The 9,299-nt window shown below is 49.4% G+C and overlaps 1 long non-coding RNA gene across 1 annotated transcript; it reads right to left on the bottom strand.

Moving 5' to 3' along the window:
* Window positions 1-4,707: 4,707 nt before the first annotated feature.
* On the bottom strand, window positions 4,708-6,436 carry LOC116437348. Its single transcript, XR_004237260.1, has 2 exons — window positions 6,184-6,436; window positions 4,708-4,786 (listed from the first exon to the last, which is right to left on the bottom strand). It is a non-coding gene; the product is annotated as an uncharacterized LOC116437348 (long non-coding RNA).
* Window positions 6,437-9,299: the final 2,863 nt, after the last annotated feature.

Below are 9,299 nucleotides of genomic sequence, written 5' to 3' on the forward strand. Positions count from 1 at the left end.
CCCAGGACCTCCAATCCAAGGTGGCACAATATGGGCTAGGTTCAGCTGGGGTTATGCAGATAATAAGGGCGATAAATACAAATTTGCTTTCTCCATTTGACATCAGACACTTAGGTCAAATTCTATTTCAGCCTGTACAATTTACAGTTTTTGAGAAAACCTGGAGAAAGCTGGCCGGCAAGGCTGCATTAGCGAATATGCAGCTCCCTGCTGCTGATCCTAGACAGACAGCAGGAATGGATGCTTTGATGGGGACTGGTCCCTTCTCTGATCCCAGCCTACAGGGTACTTTGTCCTCTAGCATCCTGCAGCAAGCTCAACAGGTCGGCATAGCTGCCCTGTTGAAAACCATAGAGTTGTCTGCGCCCAGAAAGCGATATACTGAAATAGTTCAAGGGAAATCAGAGTCATTCCTCTCTTTTGTAGAGAAAGTCGCTGCTTCTCTCGAGAAGCAGGTTGAGGATGACGGGTTAAGACAGTTGTTGTTAAGGCAGTTAGTGAGAGATAACGCAAACGAGGAGTGCCGAAAAATCATAGATGCCTTACCAGGGGATCCTAAACTCACAGACATGGTCGAAGCCTGCGCTAAGGTGGGATCTGGGAACCAGAAAAGGTCTACTTTGGCTGCGTTCCTGCAGCCTGTTCACACATCTTCTGGTCGTGAACCAAAGCAACCAAAACAGGTGAAGAAACGGAAGCGGCCTAAGCCGAGACAAAAGGAGACCACACCGATTCCCCAGTGCAAGAGGTGTGGCAGGCCAGGGCATTGCTCGGACTACTGTAGATCCCAGACTCATGCCAATGGTTGGCCGTTGCTGGGAAACTTCCACCGGGGTGCAAGGAGGGGGAATTGCTCTCCGATGCAGTCGCTTCCCCAGAGGGTGGCACAGGTACAGGCACAGGCCTACTCTGCCTACCTAGAGACAGCACCCAGGGATCAGATGGTTTTGATGTCCACACCTCAGCCGCAGTCGTCTTAGACTCTAGCGGTATTTATAAGGTTCCCTTGGACGCATATGGACCCTTAGGCCAGGGATCCAGTGCGATGCTGGTGGGAAAACCTGACGTTGCCCATCAAGGAATCCTATTGCACTCAGGAGTTATTGATGCTGACTTTAAAGGTCAGATTCATGCTATGGTCTCCACGCAAAAGCCCCCTGTAACTATTCCTGAAAAGACCTGCCTTGCTAAATTAGTGCCTTTTAAGTCTTGTGTCCCCAGGATAGAACAACCAAATCAGGAAGATAACAGCAGTGGATCTACGGGACTTCCGCAGGCCTTCTGGACTGCAGACATCTCTGACCAAAGGCCACAGATGACATGTACCCTGATCCTGCCGAACGCCCCTCCACCCCGTATTCAGCTTCGAGGTTTGATTGATATGGGTGCTGATGTAACTATCATCTTCTTCTCTGCGTGGCCCCGGTGGGATCAGCCATCGCAGGATTAGGAGGAACCACACAGAGCTATTTAAGTGAACGGCCTGTGATGGTGAAGGACTCAGAGGGGCACACAGCTACAAGTAGGCCTTATGTTGCTTCCACTTCCTTTAACCTTTGGGGACGGGACGTGTTGGCAGCCTGGGGCGTACGGATTGGGACAAATTTTTAGCAGGGGTCACTGTGTGTAAGGGCGCACAGGATCCTACACTGCCTTTGCGGTGGTTGATTAACACACCAATCCGAGTCAGACTCTGCTTAGTTAGTTGAATTAAGAGCTGTTATCATGGCTTTTCAATGATTCTCACAGGAACCTTTGAATTTGGTTACTGAGGCCGACTAGCAAAAGCTTTGTATACAATTAATCACCTTACAGTACCACAAAATTCAAATAATCCTGTTATTCTGAATCATTTTCTCTCATTGCAGTCTGCAGGCGAGACACAACTGCCCCGGGCAAAAGTCTGGGTACGGAATTTACTCACTAACCAATGGGAAGGCCCACATGAGCTTATCCTTTGGGGTCGTGGGTATGCTTGTGTTTCCACAGATACTGGGGTACGGTGGCTACCTTCAAAATGCGTTCGCCCTGACCTACGGCACCAGAGGCAGAACAGGCAACCTCCAAATGATGACCAGAATGCCAACCATCCAAATGGCGACCAGAATGTAGAACATCAGCCTAATGACTCTTCTGATGATGACCAGGATGTCAACCATCAGGCAGATGGTCCTTCTACAAACAGAGACTGGGATGGTCCTTCCATAAGCAGAGACTGAACTTTAAATTTCTTGTTATGGAGTCAGATGGTTAAAGCCTTAAGGACATATTTAGAATTAATAACTGATGTAGATTTCTATTTAGGATTAATAGTAGAGTTGTTGTCTTATAAAACAAAAAGGGGGAATTGTAGGTACAAAAATGCTGCTAGCGAGGATTTTCTTGCTATTTTCTAAGTCCGTGAGAGACTTTTCTCTCTCACAGAAGAGGTAGCAGGGAATGTAAACAACCAAGCCACCTGCAACCTTGAAAAGTCTTGTTTATGGTATAGTAGAAAATATTTTGACAATGGATGTTTTAGGATTTTGGCCAATCACCCCCAAGGGGTGGCTGGTCCTTTGTCCAATTAGACTATGAAGAAAAAAGTCTATAAAGAGTTTGTAAAATAATTAAATAAATCAATCTTGCTGCACAATTCCTGCCTGCTGGATCTTCTCTCCTCCTCCTCCGTATGGCTGCGGGACATGGTGATATACCGTAGGAGCCAGGCCTGCGGTAATACTCCCTATCACCCCAGCAAATGAAACAGGTTCTGCCTCCACATGTCCCGATGGTATTAGAGTACATTGCATTCCAGTGTCAACCAAAGCCTTGTATTTTTGTGGTTCTTATGTGCCAGGCCATCGGATCCACACAATCCAATAGATCCGATTTCCCCTGGCCTCTACCTGGCTAGAGGCAGGGCCCCTCTAGTTCTGGCTGTCATTCCCTTCCTGGGCATACATTCTGCAGGTCTATTCAAGGGGATCAGACATATCATTCTCCCTTTTGTTATGCCTAGGAGCTCAGTCACTGGAAACTGGAGCTACATTCATTCTTGTGGAACTACCTTTGTTAGTAGTTTCATCATTTAGCTTACGTACCCATGTCTTCCCCATGCTCACACAGGAAGAACCACAGGTCAGCTTGTGGGGTGTACCCCCTCTCCCTAGCTGTGGGACATCTGCTTCTGATATCGGGGTCTGATCTGTACTGACGAATCTTGAAGGAGGCCCTCTTTAAGCGCATTGCCGAGTTTCTGATGGGTCTCTTCAATCCTGTCTTCCAATTTCCACATACGCTCAGTCTGTTTCCACAGCTGAGATTTGGGCTCATGTTGGAGCATGGACAGTACCTTTGTATGTCCAGAGTCTTCTTGTCATAGTATCCAGTGTCTCATTTTCCTCATTCTATTGCAGTGACAGTAGGAAATGGGCGTATGGATGTGTCCTGAGTCGTGAGAGTTTGAGCCACATCAGTGTTGTACATTTTCCTAGGTCTGGACTCTTCTTGGTTTAGTCATCATTTGAGAAAAGGATCTCTAGCATGGCCAGTTCTCACAAGCGCTGGATTCCTTGCTCCATGGTCTTCCAAAGGCCTTGCTGCAGTTGGAGACCTTCTGGGCACAGGTATCTCTCCTTGACACTTGCTAAGAGTTGCGTCCAGAAGCTGAGAGGTTCTGGCCTCCTCGCAATCCCCTGGTCGATACCCACATCACGTGACAGAGATCCCAAGTGCCTCGCTTCACTACTGTCCAAAATTGTACCATCACTTGGAGTGTCCCAGAGTCCGATCAACCAACTCAATATAGACTCGTCAGGTAACATCTTTTCTCAGATTGCAGAGACTTTCTAAGGACAAAGATTCACGGAATATTTCTGGTTCTGATTCTTCTGCTGGCTGTGAGGGTCCTACCTCCCCATTGTCAACCACCGGGTAAATGGATTTGGTCTTATATTTCCTCTTCTCGATAGGGGTCACTGCTATTGGCTTAGGCTGCCCTTCTGGTTTAACTGCAGCCGGAGCGACTGTGGCATCTGCCAATTTGTTCTCCTTTCCCTCTGGCTGTAGCTGCTGCTGTATTTATCCAGCAGTGGTAGGGAGGAGAGGAGAGATCCAACAGGCAGGAATTGTGCAGCAAGATTGATTTATTTAATTATTTTACAAACTCTTTTATAGACTTTTTTCTTCATCATCTAATTGGTCAAAGGATCAGCCACCCCCTGGGGTGATTGGCTAAAATCCTAAAACATCCATTGTCAAAATATTTTTCTACTGTACCATAAACAAGGCTTTGCAAGGTCGCAGGTGTTCATAGTTTATAGAACTGTGCTACTATCTTTCATGAGAGAGAAAAGTATCTCACGGGACTGGAAAGAAGCAAGAGAAATTCTTGCTAGCTGTATTTTTTTATCCACAATTCCCCCTTTTTGCTTTATAAGATAACAATTCTACTAGGTATTAGTCTTAAATAGAAATTTACATCAGTTATCAATTCTAAACATAGCCTTAAGGGCTTTAACTATCTGACTCCATAAGAAATTTAAAGTTCAGTCTCTGCTTGTGGAAGGACCATACCAATCTCTGCTTGTGGAAGGGCCATCCCAGTCTCTGCTTGTGGAAGGGCCATCTGCCTGACAGTTGACATCCTGGTCATCATCAGAAGAGTCATTAGGCTGATGATCTACATTCTGGTCTCCATTTGGATGATCTGCATTCTGGTCATCATTTGGAGGTTGCCTGTTCTGCCTCTGGTGCCATAGGTCAGGGCAAACGCATTTTGCAGGTAGCCACCGTACCCCAGTATCTGTGGAAATGCAAGCATACCCACGACCCCAAACGATAAGCTCATGAGGGCCTTCCCACTGGTTAGTAAGTAAATTCCGTACCCAGACTTTTGCCCAAGGCAGGTGTCTCGCCTGCAGACTGCAATGAGAGAAAATGATTCAATATAACAGGATTATTTGAATTTTGTGGTACTGTAAGGTGATTAATTGAATACAAAGCTTTTTCTAGTCGGCTTTGTGGGGTTTCTCCATGCATTCCCCCTTTTTGTTTTTCCAAAACACACTTCAAAGTACCATGAGCGCGTTCAACAATGGCTTGGCCAGTAGGAGAATGTGGGATACCAAAGGTATGGTCTACACCCCATAGGTGCAAGAACTGCCACGTCTTCTCTGAGGCGTAGGCAGGACCATTATTGGTCTTCACAATAGCCGGCACACCCAGGACCGAGGAAGCCAATTTCCAATGGTCAATGACATCACAGTCCTCCTCTCCAGTGTGAGCAGAAGCCCACATAGCTGAGGAGAAAGTGTCAATAGACACGTGCACATATTTCAGCCGACCAAATTCTGGGATGTGAGTCACATCCGTTTGCCAAATCTGCAAGGCTTTTAGCCCTCTGGGGTTTACCCCCGCTGGCAAAGGCGCAGCTAGTCCGTGACAGCACAAGCACTGACAATGTCACGCGCTTCGGTTGGCGTTAAATGAAACTGCTTCTGCAGGGTATGTGCACTTTGATGGAAGAAACCGTGCGATGCCTTGGCTTGTGCAATTTTGTCAGGCTGAGGCCCTACCCACGCAGGGTTGGCCAGCATGTCAGCCCTGGAGTTGCCTTCTGTTAGAAAACCTGGTAAATTGGTGTGGCTTCGAATGTGCAGAATGTAATACGGGTGCACTCGAGCCTGAATTGCAGACCACAAGGTTTGCAACAGTGAAAACAGAGCCACATTGTTCACCTCCTTCAGAAATGAACAATCTAAGCGTTGGGTGATATCTGCTATGTAAGCAGAGTCAGTAACCAAATTCAAAGGGACCTGTGAGAATCGCTGAAAAGCCATGGTAACAGCCCTTAATTCAACTAACTGAGCAGAGCCTGACTCATGGCCTTTCAGCACCTGCCATTCAGATCCCCCCTTCCAGGTAACAATGGCTTTCCCTGTTCAAAAATTTGTCCCAATCTGAACCCCCAAGCTGCATACACATCCCGTCCCCAAAGGTTAAGGGAAGTGGTAGCAACATAAGGCCTAATTGTAGCTGTGTGCCCCTCTGGGTCCCTCATCACCACAGGCCGTTCGCTTAAATAGCTCTGTGTGGTTCCTCCTAATCCTGCGATGGCCGATCCCACAGGGGCTAAAGGCCATGAGGGAGGCCACGCAGAGAAGGAGATGATAGTTACATCAGCACCCGTATCAATCAAACCTCGAAGCTGAGTCCTGGGCGGACGGGCATTCGGCAGGATCAGGGTACATGTCATCTGTGGCCTTTGGTCAGAGATGTCTGCAGTCCAGAAGGCCTGCGGAAGTCCCATAGATCCACTGCTGTTATCTTCCTGATTTGGTTGTTCTATCCTGGGGACACAAGACTTAAAAGGCACTAATTTAGCAAGGCAGGTCTTTTCAGGAATAGTTACAGGGGGTTTTTGCATGGAGACCATAGCATGAATCTGACCTGTAAAGTCAGTGTCAATAACTCCTGAGTGCAATAGGATTCCTTGATGGGCAACATCATGTTTTCCCACCAGCATCGCACTGGATCCCTGGCCTAAGGGTCCATATGCATCCAAGGGAACCTTATAAATACCGCTAGAGTCTAAGACGACTGCGGCTGAGGTGTGGACATCAAAACCATCTGATCCCTGGGTGCTGTCTCTAGGTAGGCAGAGTAGGCCTGTGCCTGTACCTGTGCCACCCTCTGGGGAAGCGACTGCATCGGAGAGCAATTCCCCCTCCTTGCACCCCGGTGGAAGTTTCGTCGGCATGAGTCAGAGATCTACAATAGTCCGAACAATGCCCTGGTCTGCCACACCTCTTGCACTGGGGGATCAGTGTGATCTCTTTTTGGCTCGGCTTAGGCTGCTTCTGTTTTTTTGCGTGTTTGGGTTGCTTTGGTCCACGACCAGAAGATGCATGAACAGGCTGCAGAAGCACAGCCAAAGTAGACCTTTTCTGGTTTCCGGATCCCACCTTAGAGCAGGCCTCGACCATGTCTATGATTTCAGGTTCTCCTGGTAAGGCATCTATGATTTTTCGGCACTCCTCGTTTGCGTTATCTCTCACTAACTGCTTTAACAACAAATTCCTTAACCTGTTATCGTCAACCTGCTTCTCTAGAGAAGCAGTGACTTTTTCCACAAAAGAGAGATATGACTCTGATCTCCCTTGAATTATTTCAGTATATCGCTTTCTAAGCGCAGACAACTCTATGGTTTTCAACAGGGCAGCCATGCCGACCTGTTGAGCTTGCTGCAGGATGCTAGAGGGAAAGGTACCCTGTAGATTGGGATCAGAGAAGGGACCAGTCCCCATAAGAGCATCTGTCCCCACTGCTCGTCTAGGGTTGTCAGCAGGGAGCTGCATATTCCCTAATGAAGCCTTGCCAGCCAGCTTTCTCCAGGTTTTCTCAAAAACTGAACATTGTACAGGTTGAAATAGGATTTGACCTAAGTTCCTGATATCAAATGGAGCAAGCAAATCTGTATTTATCACCCTTATTATCTGCATAACCTCAGCTGAACCTAGCCCATATTGTGCCACCTTGGATTGGAGGTCCTGGGCGACTTTCCAAGCAATTACCTCATGCTTATCACGCTCCCCTGAATCTGGGAGAGCCTTATACACTGGGAAAGCTTGGATCTCCCCTTTTGGGGAGTCACTACCATCCTGAACTGCTGGCACCACCTTAGGATGCAGTGTAGCAGCTTCCCGATTACTTCCAGAATCCTCAAATCTGTTTGGCATTCCCAGAGTTTCCAATAAATCCCAGTCGCCCTCCTCCAGAACCCGCATTTTAAAGGATTCCCAGAAACGATTGTAGTGGGTTGGATGCACTGTCACAGTGCAGTCCGGAAAGGTCCAGGGGCGAGACTGGAGCAGCCTTTTCTTTCGCCGCCCAGCTACAATGGCTTTACACCCCGGGGCCAAAGCCTCCCCTGCCTCACTGCCTGTCGATGAATCGTTGGGTATGAGCAGCTTTGAGGAGCCGTGAACGAACAAAGGTGGGTGGGGAGGAATGGATTGACCAGATGAGAAACTGACAGCACAGGCTGCAGTCGGCTGTAATGTGGTTTGGACTGCAGCCTCTTTTCGGGATGCGATCTCGGCCGATTTAGACCGATCTGGCACTGGAGCTGCTGCTGCCCCTGCCATGTCCGCCGCTTCTGTCGCTGGTCTCGGCTCCGCTGGTGGCTGGAGCGCCGGCGCCATGCCGGCGGATAACGCCGGGACCACCGCCGCCACCACGGGTTCCGGGTTTGGAGCGTCCGGGTTCAGAGCCGCTGGCAGCACCACTTCCTGGTTTGCTGCATCTCTCACGGGCGGCACGGGTGGCGGGACGCCTCTGGTAGCTGCAACAGCTGCCTTTGCAAGCTGAGCAGTTCCGATAGCTGCCGTGATATGTTCGGCAGCTCTGTCAATAAAGGCAGATGCCATATTAGAAGGTCAACCGCTTGGTTCTGCTTTTCCACAGCAGTGTCCGGCGCTAGGCCAGCCAAAGGTGTCCATCCGGGCATCCTCGGCGTGGCAGGCGCCTGCGCAGACAGGCTAGGAGCCACCATGGGCGTCCAAGATGCAAGTCCACTAAACCGCGGTGCTGCAGCCGCGGCGGCTGCCGCTGAGCTGAAAGGCAGGGCGGGCTGTGCACCATCCCGCTGCCCTGACATCCCCGCCAGTTACTCTGCCAGTGTGGCGTCCTCGGGGGGTGAGGGGTTCCGCGGCAGCGCAGGGCGACTCAGTGCAGGCTCCAGGGCATTCTCCGCCCGTGGAGCCGGGGGTGTTTTTTTTTGGATCTGCCACCACACGCCCCTAGAGCCAGGTCAGTGGGGTCTCCTTCAGATATTTCTCCGTCATTCGCCACCGAAACAGGCGAGCCAGCTCTGCTGTCACAATTACAGTCTATTAGCAGATTAAAAAAACCCTGCCACGTGCGTAGTAATTCCAGCACTGGCAGATCCCCAGACGGAAACTCACGCCAGAGCGCAGAGCCGACTTCTTGCCACAGTCCAAAATCCAGGGCGGTGTCTCTGTTCAGGGAGATGCCATGTAGGGCAGCCCAGTCTATTAGCTCACAGAGTGAGTTCTCAGAAATGGAGGCGTTCATTAAACTGAAAACACCTTTCCAGACTGATAGCACAGCGTCGGTTTTTAAGCCGCTGTTCACCATTCTTTCAGTCCCTTCAGACATTCCGGTCTTGGGAGGGGGGGAACAGCGTACCTCTAGAGAAATGCGGCTTGGCTCACAGCGTGCAGGACACATCGGGGTTCACCAAATATTACAGTATCCCGCAGTGGTAGGGAGGAGAGGAGAGATCCAACAGGCAG

Source organism: Corvus moneduloides, chromosome W (genome assembly GCF_009650955.1).
Source record: "Corvus moneduloides isolate bCorMon1 chromosome W, bCorMon1.pri, whole genome shotgun sequence".
NCBI classification, from domain to species: domain Eukaryota; kingdom Metazoa; phylum Chordata; class Aves; order Passeriformes; family Corvidae; genus Corvus; species Corvus moneduloides.